The sequence below is a fragment of the Syngnathus acus genome, chromosome 10 (assembly GCF_901709675.1).
Source record: "Syngnathus acus chromosome 10, fSynAcu1.2, whole genome shotgun sequence".
In the NCBI taxonomy this organism is placed as follows: Eukaryota; Metazoa; Chordata; class Actinopteri; order Syngnathiformes; family Syngnathidae; genus Syngnathus; species Syngnathus acus.
Genome location: NC_051095.1, coordinates 26402493 through 26422122, shown reverse-complemented (window position 1 = coordinate 26422122; position 19630 = coordinate 26402493). Strand labels below are relative to the sequence as shown.

The 19630-nt window shown below is 44.6% G+C and overlaps 1 protein-coding gene across 1 annotated transcript in view; it reads left to right on the top strand.

Annotated features, from left to right (window-relative positions):
• Positions 1–19630, top strand: part of tctn1 (tectonic family member 1) — a 1200810-nt gene that overhangs the window by 1026941 nt on the left and 154239 nt on the right. The gene's annotated exons all lie outside the window — the stretch shown is intronic.

Here is a 19630-nt window from a genome sequence, read left to right as displayed (position 1 = left end):
TGCGCTGCAGGGCCTTCATGTTGTATTCAGTGCAGCTACCACCCCAAACAGCGATACAACTGGATAGGACACTCTCAATGGTGCCACGGTAGAATGTAGTCATGACGGCCGGAGGAGCACAATCCCAAGGTCTACAATGGGTGTCCATCGAGTTCATCTTTGTAGAAGCTGTTGGCGACATGCAAAGAGGCCACGGATAATGAAACAAGGACCGCAATGGCTTTAAAATCAAAACAGGCTCCAGCGCTGAGTAGCAAAGGGGGCTATCAAAACCCCACAAGAGAGTAATGTTTATATTGTTTCACCCTTGTGTTTCGCCGAGATGGTTGTTTTGTTTATTTGATGTCCTACATAAAATATGTATATATTTATATTGTAACTTTAGTAGTTCTGTTCTATTAAAATAACCTCCATTTTTCAATATTGTATTTACTTTTTTAAACATATGATTTAAAAACATTGCGCATTTATATTTGTGATGTTGGATAATGTTTGAATTTTTTTTTTTTATTAGGTTCAATTATCGTTTTGGTTCATTTTAACATCAAAAGGTGTATTCATAGATGCAGCTAACATAAGTATGACTGTTACTGAAGCCTATTTTTATATTAAAAAAAAAAAAGTAAATTTTCACACCCTGGACCCTCACTAATCAAATGCATTTTCACAACATCCTGGAACTACACAAAGGTAAGGATCACAGGTTAAATGTATTGAAGAGAACCTCAATGTTGAATGGACGTCTAGATGTTCGAATGATCACCAGCTAATCGCGCTAATAGCTATTAGCCATCATTTGAACGTCTACGTCAGCCATGTCCAAAGTCCAGCCCGCGGGCCAAATCCGGCCCCGTTCAGGTTTCATACGGCCCACAGCTTCGGTCTTATGATGTATTATTTATGGTCCGCCTGCACTGTCAATCTGAATAAAAAAAAATCATGACACTTGAAACTGTAATTCCTCCTATTACCAAAAGGTGGAAGCACCACCCCTCTCCGCTCATTCCTGCTATGGCGACTGGAAAGAAAACGAAGAAAGTTGACATTGAGGGCAGTCGCTTTCAAGAGAAATGGGAATTACAATACCGTAATTTTCGGACTATAAGTCGCTCCGGAGTACAAGTCGCATCAGCCATAAAATGCCCAAAAAAGTGAAAAAAAAACATATATAAGTCGCTCCGGAGTATAAGTCGCATTTTTGGGGGCAATTTATTCGACAAAATCCAACACTAAGAACAGTCATGAACGAGCAACAACAGGCTAAACGATAGGTATGCTAACGTGACATAAACACAAACGAAGAGCTGAGAACGGCCCTGACGTAAAATTCAGAGTTATTCAAAAAACTATTACTACATAAATAACACGTTAATAAAACCATCTGTGTCACTCCAATTCATTAAATCCATCGATCGTCCTTTGTCAACAATGCGTGCGCGCCGCTGACGGCGCTTGCACTTCAAAATATTCCACAGGGCTCCATCCATCCATCCATTTTCCGAACCGCTTAATCCCCACGGGGGTCGCGGGTGTGCTGGAGCCTATCCCAGCCGTCATCGGGCAGTAGGCGGGGGACACCCTGAACCGGTTGCCAGCCAATCGCAGGGCACACAGAGACAAACAACCATTTGCACTCGCACTCAGGGACAATTTGGAGTCGTCAATCGGCCTACCAAGCATGTTTTTGGGATGTGGGAGGAAACCCACGCGGGCCCGGGGAGAACATGCAAACTCCACACAGGGAGGGCCGGAGGTGGAATCGAACCCGCACCCTCCTAACTGTGAGGCGGACGTGCTACCCAGTGCGCCACCGAGCCGCCTCCACAGGGCCATATAACGATATATAAATTATATATCAAATAACTATTATATAAGCAATAATGTTAACAAACCATCTATGTCACTCCAAATCATTAAATCCATCGATCGTCCTTTGTCAACAATGGGTGCGCGCAGCTGACGGCGCTTGCACTTCAAAATATTCCACAGGCCCATATAACGATATATAAATTAGGTATCAAATCACTATTATATAAGCAATAGTATTATCAAACCATCTGTGCACTCTAAATCATTAAATCCATCGATCAAATTCCTCGTCTTTTGTCAACAACGCCGCGCATGCGCCCTGACGTCAGCCTCGTCGTTATTCCACAGATCTAGTATATACTAACTATATTGTAGCGTTAACAAAGTACAAGGAAAGACGTGGGTTTGGTAAACGGCTCTTTATCTAACCAAACAAACTGACAGGCGTGTGGCGGCGTGGACTTCCAGCCACGGAAGTGGAAGAGAGCTCCATAGAATAGGACCGGGCGTGCGTAAAAGCCATGACCGAGCCCCATCCACCGTCCCCGGACAGCCACCTGGCCGAGCGCCGGGCCCAGACTTCCATCCACGGAGGTGAAAGAGAGCTCCATAGAATAGGACCGGGCGTGCGTAAAAGCCATAATAGTTTTTCAAACCTTCTGTGTCACTCCAAATCCTTAAATCCTTCAAACTCTTCGTCCGCCGTGTCACTTAGAAACAAAGCCGCTAATGATGCCAGTAGTACGTGGGGTCCTTCGTCATCTTCGTCATCCCGTGATCAATCTGACGTCACTTGAAATTCAAATTACAGTAATCCCTTGCTCTATCGCGGTTCGTTTATCGCGGTTTCACTTTTTTTTTTTTTTGAATATTTTTGAAAAAAAACATATAAGTCGCTCCTTATTATAAGTCGCCCCCCCACCCAAACTATGAAAAAAAACGCGATTTATAGTCCGAAAATTACGGTACTTCACTGAAAATCAAGGCAATTGTGATTGTCCAATTTCTAAAGAGTTGCCTTGTTTAAGAATTTCAACCTAAAGAGACACTATCAGACTAAACATGCTAACACATATGATAAGTGATAAAGTGAAGCAGCTCCAAGGTGAACGGGCATCACAACAGCGATTCTTCACGCGGGGCTGTGAGTGAAAATTAAATAAAAAATAAATATTACCATTTTTCCCATGTATAATGCGCCCCCATGTATAATACACACCCTAAAAATGGCATGTCAATGCTGGAAAAAAGCCTGTACCCATGTATAATACGCACCCAAATTTTGATTTTTTTTTTTTTTTTTTTTTTAAAGTCCCAATGATCGTCACACGCATCTGGGTGTGGTGAAATTTGTCCTCTGCATTTGACCCATCCCCGTGTGATTTTGACCCATCCCTTGGGGGAGAGGGGAGCAGTGAGCAGCAGCGGCGCCGCGCTCGGGAATCATTTGGTGATCTAACCCCCCCAATTCCAACCCTTAATGCTGAGTGCCAAGCAGGGAGGCAATGGGTCCCATTTTTATAGTCTTTGGTATGACCCGGCCGGGTTACTGAAGTCCGTAAACGTAAAATTATTTCAGAAAAAAGATCATCTTTGGGAACAACCGGATGTTATTCTGCCGGTCAGTATCACTGCGCATGCAGTAGCAAACTCGATAGCGAAGAAATATGTGAGACTCTCAACGGGATCACCAATATTTGAGTGATGTTCCAGTTATTTATCACAATTAGTTTACCAAGTCTGTGTTTTGAGTTCCTCCAATAAACCCTGGTCCAAGCTGCACTTGGTCGCCCCGTTCCTTTCCACACTCCATCCGTGACAAGATTTTCTTCAAAAATTGTTGTACCATTATTATCTTCAAAAAAAAAATAAAAAAAAAATTGTACCCATGTATAATGCGCACCCCAGATTTTAGGACAATAAATTTGTTAAATTTTGCGCATTATACATGAAAAAAAAACGGTACTTAATATTAAATATTACGAAGTGGCCATGTTAATGCTGTTGATGTTACGAGCCTGTAGACGTGACACAATGTATTACTTTCTGAAAGATATTATAAATTACAAGAGCAAAATTCGCATGTTTTAAGTTTTAATAATAACAGCCAACTTTGCATTACTTATAACTCCTGTTTAAAATGTTCATGATGCAAAAATAGTTTTAAACTCATGTAAATTTATAGTTTGTTCAATGATATCTGACTCTTCAGATATGAATGAAAGGCAGAATTTGTGTTTTTAGAGTTTTTCACATCTGCCTGAGTGGCTTATATTTGGTTATTTGTCATTTAAAAATAAAGACAATTGGGACAATGAAATTTGTTTTATAACAGTGTGTATTTGCATGAAATATTTGTAGTGAAAAAATTTCCGAAAAATCTGTTGGCCCCGTGCTCCTTCACTTTATGAAATCTGGACCTCCTTATAAAATGTTTGGACACCCCTGGCTTATTAATATGATGGCGTGTTTTAATTGTTTGTTAAAAAAAACATGTGACATAGTGTGTGACGGAAAAATTATTCAAGGACACTTCACGGAAAAATTTACCAGAGTCGTCTTTCACTGGTTTCACCCAGAGATAGATACCGTAATTTTCGGACTAAAAGTCGCTCCGGAATATAGGTCGCATTAGCCATAAAATGCACAATAACGTGAAAAAAAACATATATAAGTCGCTCCGGAGTATAAGTCGCATTTTGGGGGGAAATTTGTTCGCCAAAATCCAACACCAAAACAGACATGAACGAGCAACAACAGGCTAAACCAGGGGTCGGGAACCTTTTTGACTAAGAGAGCCATGAAAGCAAAAAATTTGGAAATTTATTTCAGTGAGAGCCATATAATATATTTTAAAAGTGAATTCAACTAAATGTCAGTATAATAAGCCTCTGAATTTATTCTTTTAAATAATGTTGTTATAACACTCACCATTAATGCGACTTCTGGTGCTGCATGGATTTGCTGATGTCTTTGTAGTCGGGTTGGTACTTGGTGAGGTTAAGCTTCATGCAAGCGTTGAGGCTTTCATCCGTTAAACGTGATCGTAGGTTGGACTGTGCCGCTTTACATTCGACCGTTTCAACGATGTAATTTTGTCATTGCAAATTAGACACACCGCAGAACCCGCTCTCTCCACAAAGGCGAATTCTTCGGTCCATTCGTCCTGAAATGTACGATACTCGTCGTCTTTTTTTCTTTTCGCCATCTTCTTCGTCGAAGGGTTAGCTTTGAGCTAATGACCGAGCAGACGCAGTCTCAGACTGATTCAAAAGGGGGCGTTTACCTGTTTTACCCAGCAACGGCAAACGTAGGCCAGTATCATCCAATTAAAATAATGGACAATTGCTCCTGCAGCCCTGAACAGGACATGCGCAGTGAAAAATCGATGGATGGATTAAAACAAGTGAGAATATTTTGTTTTATCTGCGAGCCATATGCAATCATCAAAAGAGCCACATCTGGCTCGCGAGCCATAGGTTCCCGACCCCTGGGCTAAACGATAGGTATGCTAACGTGACATAAATAAAAAGGATTTAAGGATTTAGAATGACACAGAAGGTTTGAAAAACTATTATGGCTTTTACGCACGCCCGGTCCTACTCTACGGAGCTCTCTTTCACCTCCGTGGATTGAAGTCGGGGGCCGGCGCTCGGCCAGGTGGCTGTCCAGGGACGGTGGATGGGGCTCGGACATGGCTTTTACGCACACCCGGTCCTACTCTACGGAGCTCTCTTTCACCTCCGTGGATAGAAGTCGGGGGCCGGCGCTCGGCCGGGTGGCTGTCCGGGGACGGTGGATGGGGCTCGGTCATGGCTTTGACGCACGCCCGGTCCTATTCTATGGATCTCTCTTGCACCTCCGTGGCTGGAAGTCCACGCCGCCACACGCCTGGAAGTTTGTTTTGTTAAATAAAAAGCCGTTTACCAAACCCACGTCTTTCCTTGTACTTTGTTAACGCTACAATATAGTTACTATATACTAGATCTGTGGAATAACGACGAGGCTGACGTCAGGGCGCACGCGCGGCATTGTTGACAAAGGACGAGGAATTTGATCGATGGATTTAATGATTTAGAGTGCACAGATGGTTTGATAATATTATTGCTTATATAATAGTTATTTGATATATAATTTATATATCGTTATATGGGCCTGTGGAATATTTTGAAGTGCAAGCACCGTCAGCGGCGCGCACCCATTGTTGACAAAGGACGATCGATGGATTTAATGAATTGGAGTGACACAGATGGTTTTATAAACGTGTTATTTATGTAATAGGTTTTTTTAAAACCTCTGAATGTTGCGTCAGGCCCGTTCTCAGCTCTTCGTTTGTGTTTATGTCACGTTAGCATACCTATCGTTTAGCCTGTTGTTGCTCGTTCATGTCTGTTCTTGGTGTTGGATATTGTCGAATAAATTTTCCCCCAAAATGCGACTTATGCTCCGGAGCGACTTATATATGTTTTTTTTCACGTTATTGTGCATTTTATGGCTAATGCGACCTATATTCCGGAGCGACTTTTAGTCCGAAAATTACGGTATATACGTATATATATATATATATATATATATATATATACTATATATATATATTGTATTATATTGGTCCACGGACAAACAAAACGTTCAAGTAAACTATGCAAAAAGTAAAAAAAAAAAAAATAGTGGAGTCTGAAGCTGTTGGTGAGTCTGGTGGTGCGGGAGCACAGCCTTCTGTACCTCTTCCCAGAGGGGAGTAGATCAAACAAAGTGTGAGCGGGGTGACTCACTTGAGAGGCACTGTGAAATAGCATGAAGGCATTATGCTGACTGTTTTCTCACATGAGAAAACTTGGGAAAGTTGCATTTAAATAAGATATATTTAGGTTTTTGTTTGCAGGTTATTATGTACTTCTGAATCAACCAAATGGCAAAGCATAGTAATGATTTAAGCAAAAGGGCAGAATACAAATATTTATATTTTCAAAAGTTCCATTAGACTACCTTGATGCCTTGGTATCGCACATTGTCCCACACAATGGCCTGAGGGTGCCTCTGATGCGCTTCGTGACTGCTTTGGCTCTACTGACTGGGACGTGTTTAGGAGGGCTGCCACTTGCGACGGTCGGGCGGACAAAATTACCGCCCACTTCAAGGACAGCAGGGACGCACGGAGCCTTTGGCAGGGCATTCAGACCATCACGGACTACAAGCCCGCGCCGCAGAGCTGTGAAGGCGACGTCCGTCTGCTCAATGACCTCAACCGCTTCTTTGCTCGCTTCGACGCTCAGAACAGCACTTGCCCGCTGAAGGCCACTCCCCCTTCCCACGAGCTGCCCCTGTGCCTCTCCGCCGACAGCGTGAGGAGGACGCTTGCCGCTATCGACATCCGTAAGGCGGCGGGCCCGGACAACATCCCGGGTCGAGCGCTGAAGGTCTGCGCTGGTGAGCTGACGGGTGTCTTCACGGACATCTTTAACACTTCCCTGCAGCAGGCCATCGTCCCGTCGTGTTTCAAAGCTGCCACCATCGTACCTGTGCCGAAGAAGCCTGCTCCGTCCTGCTTCAATGACTACCGCCCCGTGGCACTTACGCCCATCATCATGAAGTGCTTTGAGCGGCTTGTCATGGAGCACATCCGGTCAGTTCTCCCCCCCACCATTGACCTCTTCCAGTTTGCGTACCGAGCCAAACGGTCCTCTGAGGATGCCATCTGCTCTGCCCTCCACTCGGCCCTCACCCACCTGAAGGGGAGGGACTCGTATGTGAGGTTGCTGTTTGTGGACTTCAGTTCTGCCTTCAACACCATTGTGCCGCAGCGTCTCATCAGCAAACTGGACAAGCTGGGCCTCAGTACCTGCCTCTGCAACTGGCTACTGGACTTCCTCTGTCAGAGGCCGCAGGTGGTACGTGTTGGCGACAAGATCTCCGCCAGCATCACGCTGAGCACAGGGGCCCCCCAAGGCTGCGTGCTCAGTCCGCTGCTCTTCACCCTCCTGACGCATGACTGCGCTGCCACCTGCAGCGGCAACCGCATAGTGAAGTTTGCTGACGACACGACTCTGGTGGGTCTCATCACCAAGGGAGACGAGACTCAATACAGGCTGGAGGTTGACCTTCTGACCGCGTGGTGCAGGGACAACAACCTCCTGCTGAACGTCGACAAGACCAAGGAGATTGTTGTTGACTTCCGGAAGGGTCACGCCCAACACCTGCCGCTGACCATCGACGGTGCTGTGGTGGAGAGAGTGAGCAGCGCCAGGTTCCTGGGGGTGCACATCAGTGAGGATCTCTCCTGGTCCACCAACACCGCATCGCTGGCGAAGAAGGCCCAGCGCCGCCTGTACTTCCTTCGGAAACTCAGGCGCGCGGGGGCTCCTCCGGCCGTCATGACTACTTTTTACCGCGGCACCATTGAGAGCGTCCTCTCCAGCTGTATTGCTGTCTGGGGTGGCAGCTGCACTGACTACGACTTGAAGGCCCTGCAGCGCATAGTGAAAACGGCTAGTAAGACTATTGGTGCTTCTCTCCCCTCCTTGAAGGACATTTACACCTCCCATCTCACCCGCAAGGCGACCAAGATTGTGGGTGATGTGAGTCACCCCGCTCACTCTTTGTTTGAACTTCTGCCCTCTGGGAGGCGGTACAGGAGCCTGCGCTCCCGCACCACCAGACTCTCCAACAGCTTCGTACTCCAGGCTGTTAGGATCCTGAACTCGCTCCCCCTTTCGGCGTAGCGTCCTGTTCTTGCTGTCTGCTGTATGCACACTGGCTCGGTTTTGCCCCTCTTATTTATTGGTCTATTATTTATTCATCGCTCATTTTATTTTATTTATTATTTATTGTTTATGGTTTGTGCCTTCTTGTTTTTGTTTTGTGTCGCCTACTTGTATGTCTCGTCACCGTGGGATGGAGGAAACGGAATTTCGGTTTCTTTGTGTCTTGACATATGAAGGGATTGACAATAAAGCTGACTTTGACTTTGACAAACATAGCCTTTGTCCCTCATCTGGTAAATTGGGATCTGGTCACCCTATCTACAATGCAATAATGTGTTAGTGTGCCTTATGACTGTGTTTAACCAGTTGGCTCATAAGTGTGATAATTTCAAAGAAAGTGCTTTGGAATTGCAAAGAAGTGATGACATTATATACTTCTGTGTGTTTTGCAAATCACCGTGTATTGTTTAGCAAAAAGAGTGGTGTTGACATCATGCTTATAGTGGTAGCTAGACTGATTTTGCTCGTTGACTGTAATGTTTTGAATATTATGTCATACTGTTTATTTTACAGTTCATGCAATGAAAACAATTAAACAAACAAACAATAAATAAATCTATTATGAGCTACTACATAAGTGAGTTTAATGAGTGGGTTTTCTTACAGCAGTCCAGCTGAGTTATTAACACAGGTTTTTATTTGGTTGGGTTTGGTTCAACTAGATAATGTTACATGGTAAGTTCCTATGTCAGCAACACTTGCACGTTAAAAACAAACAAACAAAAAAACAGAGCTTACATATAACTAGCATTTAACCTTTCAAAACACTGTCGCAGCTCAGAACAAAGTGTGAAAACAAAAGTGTGGGCAATATATGATAAACAGCTTAAGACATCAAAAAACAACCTCTATATTTAGAGTAAAAAGTAAAGGGGTTTATCAGTCCTTTTTATCACCTAGATGAAAAACTTATGTCTATAGCGCCAGTGTGTTTTCCAACTTGTTAAAATCTCAGAAGAGATATTTCAACAGTAAAAAAGGGTATTTAAGAAGGCAGATGAAGATAGACTTTGGGCCCTCTGTATTTTCAATCGCACCCATTCCCTTGGGTCCTTTTTATACTGCCTTTAAGAGAATACAAATCATTTCAATTATTCAAACCTCAAGAGAAACAGAGGAAAAATGTTTTATGGAAGGTAGGTGGATAGATAAATAAACCTATGCATAAACAAACTGTGCATGCATTAATTATCCATTTTAAAAGACAGTGAAATGGAGCTTACTTGCTGAGAATAAAGTAGGCTACAACACACTTATGACATTTTGTGTGCATGCTTTACCTACTAGGGAGTAATCAGCCCACACAGGTAAACAAAGTAACTCTCTTGATATGTTGGAGTGAAATAGTTTTCTTTTCCACCTGCCTTCTGTCATCCTTCATTTGATCTGAGATTCTCTAGTCATAAACATAAAGTAGGCCCCAACACAGTGGGGACTGCAGGTACCGTGGGCGGATGGTTTTGGTTGAAATGACTCACAGAGTCGAGGAATAAATGAGCTACATTTCAATCGGAACAACAAGAAACCAAAGTAAGCAAATTCTTGACATGGCTCCTGGAAGGAACAGAAAATTCCTTTCAAAAGTTAACATTATAGACTTACAGGATATAGGCTACTCTAATATATATATATATATATAGGTAGGTATATATACGTATATATACTGTACATATGTTTAACATTAACGGTTGGGAGAAGTGTTACCATGTCTAAGTTATTAAATGTAATCTCACAAACAACCTCCATGTCTGAAAGGTTGGGAGAAGTGTTACCATGTCTAAGTTATTAAATGTAATCTCACAAACAACCTGCATGTTTGAAAGCTATTATTCTTTATTTATAGATGATTATGGAAACTACTTTAGTATGCATAATGACTGACAACATTAAAACTACTGTATTTTCCGGACTATATGTCGCATATTTTTTTCATAGTTTGGCCGGGGGTGTGACTTATACTCAGGAGTGACTTGTGTAAAATTATCAAAAATATCATTTCACATGTTATTTTCACACTAAACCGCATGAGGACGCTCTGGAACTGTGGAATAATTGGAACTACAACTGATGATGAGTCTGACGTAAGCCACGTAGAAGAGGAAGCGTTGGATCTTCTACTTCCGGGGTTAGAGGAGTTGTTTGTAAGTGACACAGAGGATGAAGATTTCATTGGATTTAATTATTTGAAGTGACGCGGATGGTTCGATAAAGTTGTTAGCATGTTATTTATGCTATAGTTATTTGGACAACTCTTAATATGTTACGTCAGGCACACTCAGTTACTTGTTTATGTGTTTATGTAAAGTTAGCATACCATACCATCAGCCTGTTGTTGCCTATTCTATTTTTATTTTAAATTGCCTTTCAAGGTGACATGTCTGTTCTTGGTGTTGAATTTTATCAAACAAATTTCCCCCGAAAATGCACATACTCCAGTGTGACTTATACATGTCTTTTTCTTCTTTATTATGCTTTTTATGGCTGGTGCAACATACTCCGGAGCGATTTATAGTCTGGAAAATATGGTAGTTAATTCTGAACAAATATCAACAAATGCAATAAGAGGGAAATTCCAGAATAAGTAATCCTCCACTGAGGTCACAACAAACAAACCAGCTGTTGTGAAGCAACCTCAGTTTACAGTTTCTATTGATATTTTATTCAAACATATCACACATTTTGAAAACATTCAATGAATATAACATACAGTAATTGTTTTCGAATCGTTACTACTTAGAGAAAACCCAAACACAGGTAGAATATGTTACAAGATAATACAAGAGGCCCAAAATGAGAAAAATTCAAGCCCAAGTAAAAATTCACACAAATAACCAACTGACACCCCTGTGGTGCTACAAAGCCCGTCTACTGTGGTGTAGTCAGACTAATGCCAAAGCTTTACCACTGTGTTCAAACGCATTACATGACATCGAAAGCTGGATGACAAACTTTTTTAGGGTGAGAGGGATTAGCGAAATGGGATTCTCTTCATTGAAAGGCTGAAAATAAAAGCTATAAGCTATTAGCCAGCACATATTTATCCTATAAGCCTCTTAGAGTGCAAAAAAGACACACCTAAGATGGCTGCTCCCTGGGAGCTGATCGTACATCATAAAATAATCTTGTGTTGCGCGATCAGATGAAAGGAGAATTTGTAAAGTGGAAGTATATGAGTCACAATTTTGCAAAAATGCATCTTACTGAAGCAACCAGTAAGGCTTGTAGTAAAGGACACCACATGTAACTGAAAAGTTCCGCAGGAACGTTATCCTGGTTCTTTTATCTTTGATGCTTGCTATGCTATTAGTAACCACCAGGAGACTGTATTCTTAGTTGAATTATTAAATAGATGCCAGAAAAGATCAAGACACAGCCCTGGAGCCTTTTCTGCAAGAAGGTCAAATTCTTTTGCCCAGGATTCTTATACTATATTGGCCACACACCCACAAGGGGGGCGACTCTACCTAGCACATGTGACTGTATTGCACTACATCTAGGTAATGGGTACCAACGGTGATTTTGGGCTGGTAATAACAAGAACCGGTTCACCTGAAATCAATCAGTGCCGTATGCGGTGCTTCGGGTCTTAATACGTCATTACTGTGCGGGTGTAGAAGAGTTTTCCATGGCGCACATGAATATAGTAGTGGACCCACATCAGCGTGCTGACATCACCCTTTGACTCAGGACTTCACAAACGCTTGGAAGCAAGCAAGAATTGCCCACCATTTGTGCTTCGTTTGTGCTGGTTTGTGCCGTAAAAAGTTTTGTTTGTGCTGCAACCGTTTTTTAGTTATGAGAGATTATTTTATAGGTCATCCAGAGTTCACCAGCCCCCCATCTGCTCCAAATGAACCCAAAACGGTCCCGTTCGTTTGTGCTTCGTTTGCGCTGGATTGTGGTGCAAAAACTTTCTTTTGTGCTGCTACGGTTTCGTAGATATTACACATTTAATTTCTAGCGAGGATGTCACCCAGCCCCTCATTTATTGCCAAATGGACCCAAAATGGTACCGTTCGTTTGTGCTTCGTTTGTGCTGGTTTGTGCCGCAAAAACCTTCGTTTGTGCTGCTACGGTTTCGTAGATATTGTACATTTAATTTCGAGTGATGACATCACCCAGCCCCCCATTTATTGCCAAATCGACCCAAAATGGTCTCTTTCGTTTGTGCTTCGTTTGTGCCGCAAAAACTTTCATTTCACGTCATATGATGGTGCCGCGGATGGCAGCCACGGTGAGTCGCTCTCTGTTTCTTTGTCTTATTTTGTGTGTTTTCTGTGTCCTCTGCTGTCCATCCCGGATCACTTTTACCAGAGAAGCGCTGTTAAACATCGGACAGTCTTCTTCTGGTATTTTCTCTCCTGTTCTCTCTGATTCAGACTGTTTGTCGGAGATTCTAGCCGGAGCGGCGGTGCTATACAAGCTAGCGCGACGACGGCGGCGCGGAAAACGAGCTGGATCCCTCGTAAAGCTGAGGCAGAGAGGGTTCCGTTCTGCCCTACCGTCAATTCATCTGGCGAATGTCCGCTCCCTGGCGAACAAGATGGACGAACTGCTGCTCCTCACTTCAAGGAACACTGACTTCAGCAGATCCGCCGCGCTGTGCTTTGTTGAAACGTGGCTCAGCGAACGAAGCCCCCACCACGCCGTGGAGCTAGCGGGGTTTCGGCTAACGCGTGCAGATCGCAGCGCGGAGCTCTCCGGAAAATCAAAGGGAGGTGGTCTCTGTTTCTACATTAATGAACGTTGGTGTACTGATGTCATGGTGTTGAAAGAGTTTTGCAGCCCTCTCCTAGAAACACTCTTCATAAAATGCCGGCCGTTCTATTCACCACGGGAGTTCTCCTCGATCGTCATGGCGGCTGTTTACATTCCACCACACGCACGTGCGAGTGAAGCCACGCAGATGCTGGCTGACCAGGTAACAGACATGGAGAAACTTCTACCAAATTCACTAATCATTGTTCTGGGTGATCTTAACAGGGCGAACCTCGCACACGAACTCCCCAGATACAGACAGCACGTAACGTGTCCCACCAGAGGGGCACAGACTCTGGACCACTGCTACACCGTGATTAAGGATGCATACCACTCTGCGGCTCGTGCAGCTTTAGGACTCTCAGACCACTGTCTAGTTCATCTGATCCCGGCCTACAGGCAGAAACTAAAAACTTCTGAGCCTGTGGTGAGGACTGTGAGGAAGTGGACAGTGGAGTCAAGGCAGGACCTCCAAACCTGCTTTGACTGCACCGATTGGGGAGTTTTCGAAGCTGCAACTTCAGACTTGCATGAACTCACTGACACTGTCACATCATACATCAGTTTTTGTGATGATCTGTGTGTGCAAACTAAGACCTTCTGCACGTACAACAACGACAAACCTTGGTTTACACCGAACCTCAGGAGGCTGCGCAACGTCAAGGAGGAGGCCTACAGGAGCGGCGACTGCGACCTGTTCAAGCAGACCAGGAACACACTGAACCGAGAGGTCAGGAAAGCCAGGAGGTGTTACGGGGAGAACCTGAAGAGACACCTCTCTGCCAATCCTGATCCCTCAACAGTGTGGAAAGGTCTACAGAGCATCACAGGCTTCAAGAAACGAACCCCTCGTCATGTGGAGAGCCCAAGGCTTGCTAACCAGCTAAACAGGTTCTACTGCAGGTTTGATCGGTCCTCCCACACAACGGGACTTCCTGCAGCACAATCTACATAATCACCTCTCCCCTCAACTGCTCTGTCCACACCTCTATCAACGTTGTCACCCACTCTCTCTCTTGCAGAGGCCGCGCCCGCACTCCAGATCCGCGAGGAGGAAATGCGCCAGATGTTCCGGAGACAAAAGACCAGGAAGGCACCGGGCCCAGACGGCGTGTCACCTTCCTGCTTGAAAGTCTGCGCTGAGCAGCTGGCGCCCACCTTTGCACGGATCTTCAACCGTTCTCTGGTGCTGTGTGAGGTGCCCTCGTGCTTCAAGAGCTCCACCATCGTTCCAGTGGCCAAGAAGCCTGCCATCACAGGTTTGAATGACTATAGACCTGTCGCACTGACATCTGTGGTCATGAAATCTTTCAAGAGGTTAGTGCTGAACCACCTGAAGGATGTCACGGGCCCCCTGCTTGACCCCCTCCAGTTTGCCTACCGGGCAAACAGGTCGGTGGATGATGCGGTCAACATGGGACTGCATTACATCCTGCACCACCTGGACTCCCCAGGAACGTACGCCAGGATCCTGTTCGTGGACTTCAGCTCGGCGTTCAACACCATCGCTCCTGACATCCTCCAACAGAAGCTCATCCAGCTTGCGGTGCCTGCCTCCACCTGTCAGTGGATCACCAGCTTCCTGACCAACAGGAGACAGCGTGTGAGGCTGGGGGGCATCACATCTGACACCCGGACCACCAATACTGGAGCCCCTCAGGGGTGCGTTCTCTCCCCACTGCTCTTCTCTCTCTACACCAACGATTTCTCCTCAGGTGACTCCTGTGAAGCTCCTGAAGTATGCTGACGACACCACTCTCATCGGACTGATCCAGGATGGTGATGAGACTGCGTACAGACAGGAGGTGGAGCGGCTGGTCCACTGGTGCAGCCAAAACCACCTGGAGCTGAACCCGCTCAAGACCGTGGAGATGACAGTGGACTTCAGGCGAGACCCTTCACCACCTTTACCCCTCACTATCCGCAGTAATACTATTCTCTCCACGGACACCTTCAAGTTCCTGGGAACCACAATCTCTCGGGATCTGAAATGGACCGGCCACATAGACTCTGTCCGGAAGAAGGCCCAGCAGAGGCTGTACTTCCTGAGACAGCTCAAGAAGTTCAACCTGCCGCGAGAGCTTCTGAAGACCTACACTGCCATCATCCAGTCTGTCCTCTGCACCTCCATCACTGTCTGGTTTGGATCAGCCTCCAAACAAGACAAGCACAGACTGCAACGGACAATCAGGACTGCAGAAAAGATAATTGGAATCAACCTCCCATCTATCCAAGACTTGTACCTCTCCAGGACCAGGAAACGTGCAAGGAACATCTCTACAGACCCTTCTCACCCAGGTTGCAGTCTGTTTGAACTACTACAGCTTCTTCCCCCAGGCTGTTGCTCTGATGAACTCACACCACTCTTAGAGTCTCAGAGTCATTACTGTGCAATAACATCCTGCTCTCCACACCTTTTTTGAATTTGTCTACACTGTTTGTACTTTGTGTCCTCTCTGCATCCATTGCAGCCTGGTCATCCTGGATAAGGGACCTTCCCATCTGTGGTCTCTTCTCAAGGTTTCTCAGTTCCCCTAGCTGGAGTTTTGAGTTCTTCCTTGCCCTCTTGGGAGTTTAAGATCAGGGGATGTTTGAGAATATTTGCCATTTTTCACATGTCCTGAGTGTTGTTAGTCACCTAAATGTTGAACAGAGGCTGTGATTTACCGAAGTCAAATTCCTTGTTTGGCACGCTCAAACATGGCGAATAAAAAACTCTTGAATCTTGAATTTGTGCTGCTACGGTTTTGTAGATATTACACATTTAATTTCGAGCGATGACGTCACCGTGGTTCGTCCTCCTGGTATCCCACTGACGCAGGACGAACTTGAGGTAAATATGTTACACTATTGTAACTTTTTTTTCTAGCATACACAAAGGTTTCTTACCATTTTCACTGCGGGAAATGGCTTGTAGTACTATATGATTATTTTTTTAAATTGCATCAGACGTGAAAAAGGCTCGCCGCAACCTAAAAACCTAGTAAACCTATCGTCCGTTGAAAAACATCTACGTAATTAATTCAACAATTAATAAATGTATGTGAAAATGATGACAGCCTACGAGGTCTTTTGTTTTTCAGGCAGTACTTGCGGCAGATCATCTTAATGCATTGTGCTACATCTACCCTGACAAAACATGGGGGTAGATGTCCAGCTTGATTCCCAAGTAAAATTTTAACACAGTCATTGATGTAGCTCTTCAGATCAGGATGAAGGGTAAAATCCTTGACTAGAGCTCAAAGAATCGCCAGAGAAAATTCACTCACGGCTTCTTTAGGAACAGGTGCCCCTGCATGGATCCATTCCTTCAGCCACTGTGTGATAGCATTAACATCATCCTTCTCTGACAGCATCTGCATGACTGGGACACTGGAGCGGGTATGCCCTGTCATAACACCCTGATACAGGAAGATATGGCCAGACATGCCATTCGGTCTCATCAGTTTTTCAACTATTGAGCCAGTTGCATCAAAACATAGTATTGGGTGAGATTTCTTTAAGGTCTTGTACACATGCATTTGTGTTTGACTCCAATAGTGACAGAAAAACTCCAAAAGTCCAATGTCTTTGATGCTGTCACTGTGAGGTGCACTTTATTTGAACATCTGTAATGAGAAAATTGGATTTTTGTCACCTAAAAACCTTCATCTGGTTGAAGGACAAATAAATATAATTAGGATTTATTGCTTGAATAATTATAATAACACGTGCATGTTCATTATTATTCCTATGCATAGACGGAAGAATGATGCAAAGGGAAAAATATGCTGACATCAAGATGTATTAACCATGCTTTCATTAGAAATTTAGTTTCAAAAGAAAGTTACGATAGTGTAACATATTTACCTAAAGTTCGTCCTGCATCAGTGGGATTACAGGAGTTTGAAATACGCAACAAAATACGCTGACGCTCGAAATCAAATGTGTAATATCTACAAAACCGTAGCAGCACAAACGAAAGTTTTTGCGGCACAAAACAGCACAAACGAAGCACAAATGAACGGTACCGTTTTGGGTCCATTTGGCAATAAAGGGGGGGGGGGCTGGGTGACGTCAGCGCTCAAAATTAAATGTGTAATATCTACGAAACCGTAACAGCACAAACGAAAGTTCTTGCGGCACAAACCAGCACATACGAAGCACAAACGAACGGTACCGTTTTGGGTTCATTTGGAGCAGATGGGGGGCTGGGTGAACTCTGGATGACCGATAAAATAATCTCTCATAACTAAAAAACCGTTGCAGCATGAATGAAAATTTTTACGGCACAAACCAGCACAAACGAAGCACAAACGAAACAGACTATTTTCCTTAAATTTTGCGTGGTGTGGGGGGCCAGCTTCACGCAGGTATATCATGAAAGAGGAAAAACATTGCTCCACGTGTTCCCTTGCCCGGAAACAAATCATCGTGGCCTCCCTCTGGAGCCAAGCCAGGAGATAAAGGTCGAAGGTGAATGTCTGGTGACAGGGCCTGCACCCATCGGGACGGCGGGGCCAAGCCCAAAAAAAACAAAATGGGTCCCCACTCCCATGGGCTCACTACCAAAGGAGGGGTGTGTTGTGTGAGCTGGGAGGCAGCCAAAGGCAGGGACCTTGGCGGTTCGATTCCTGGCTACAGAAGCTATCTCTGAGGACATAGAACGTCACCTCTCTGGGAAGGAGCCCAATCAGGTTTGCAAGACAGATAAGTTCTGACTAGACATAGTCAGACTTGCCTCCACACACAGTTTGGGCTCTGGTACAAGCCCTTCGGTTCTGCTAGCAGTTCTCTCTTCCACTCTGGAGTTGCCCACAGTGAGAGGCGCATAGCAGGTGTGGGCATACTTATTGCCCCCCAGCTTGCCACCTGTATATTGGGGTTTATCCCAGTGGACAAGAGGGTAGCCTTTGGGTGGAGATCCCGGATACAAAGGGCCAAAACGACTTTCTTCCACAGGATGTCTAGGCTCTCCCCTAGAGAAAGGGTGAGAAGCTCAGTCTTTGTGAGGGACTCAGAGTCGAGCCACTGCTCTTCCGCATTGAGAGGAGACAGATGAGGTTGCTCGGGCATCTGAATAGGATGCATCCTGGACCTGTCCCACCAGAAAGAGGCCAGAAAAAAAATAGTCATCTTCAAACTCAATACTGAAACACACATAGTTTGCACATTGGTGTGATATGCTCCTGCCTTCTAGTCTTAGTCAGGACACGTGCTGCCAAATTATGTAAGAGTTGCAGACATGAAATGCTCTTTTTAGGAAGACCAGAAAAAAGGACAATACAGTAATCAATTCTATTGGTAATAAAAGCATGCATTAGCGTCTCTGTGGTAGGCATAGAGAGAAACACTGCTTATTTAGAGGGAAATAAGGAACAATACAATTAGGCAAAATACGAACTTCAGAGTCAGGCACAACATCCTGCTTCAGTTTTACACCGCCATCATCCAAGGCATACTCACCTCATCTATAACAGTCTGGTATGAAAATTTGGACTCCCATTCATGCAAAAAACTACAACAAATCATCTAAAATCACAGGTCGCACCCTCCCTTCCATTGACACTGTAATATAGATGCATCACAAATCTGCCAATAAAAAACACCTCTGACCCCTCTCATCCTGCATATAAACTGTTCAAATGTTTGCCCTCTGGAAGACGTTACAGGTCCCTGCCAAATAAATCAGTCAGATTCAAAAACATTTTTTTCCCAACAGCTGTACATACGTACACTAAACCATATCACTAATTGATGTTTCCATGTGTATTCGTTATTTATTGTTTGTATTGTTGTGTGTTGTCACAGAGACATGAGCATGTCATGCTGTAGTGTAAACAAATTCCACCAACTTGTTGAGTGGTCATTAATACATGAATCTGAATCTGCAAGTCGGGACTTCCAGGAAGTCAACTTCCATGGAGCAAGTCCCCATACACCAGCCCTAAATGCCACCCTGACTGCCACTGCAGAACAGACATCCGCATGTCAGGATTTCCAGGAAGTCGAAGCAATGGAGCAAGTACCCAAACACTAGCCTCAAACTCCAACCCAACTGCCGCCACAGAACCGACATCCTCACCTTGGAAGTTGGGACTTCCAGGAAGTTGACTTCCATAGGGCAAGTCCCCAAACACCAACCCTGAACGCCACCCCGACTGCGGCTATAGAACCGAGATCCGCACCCTGGGAGTCGGGACTTCCAGGAAGTCGACTTGCATGGAGCAAGTCCCCAAACACCAGCCCCAAATGCCACCCTGACTGCTGCTACAAACCACCTGTGAAGAGTCAAATAAGTCAGTCAGGTTGTACGAGATGTA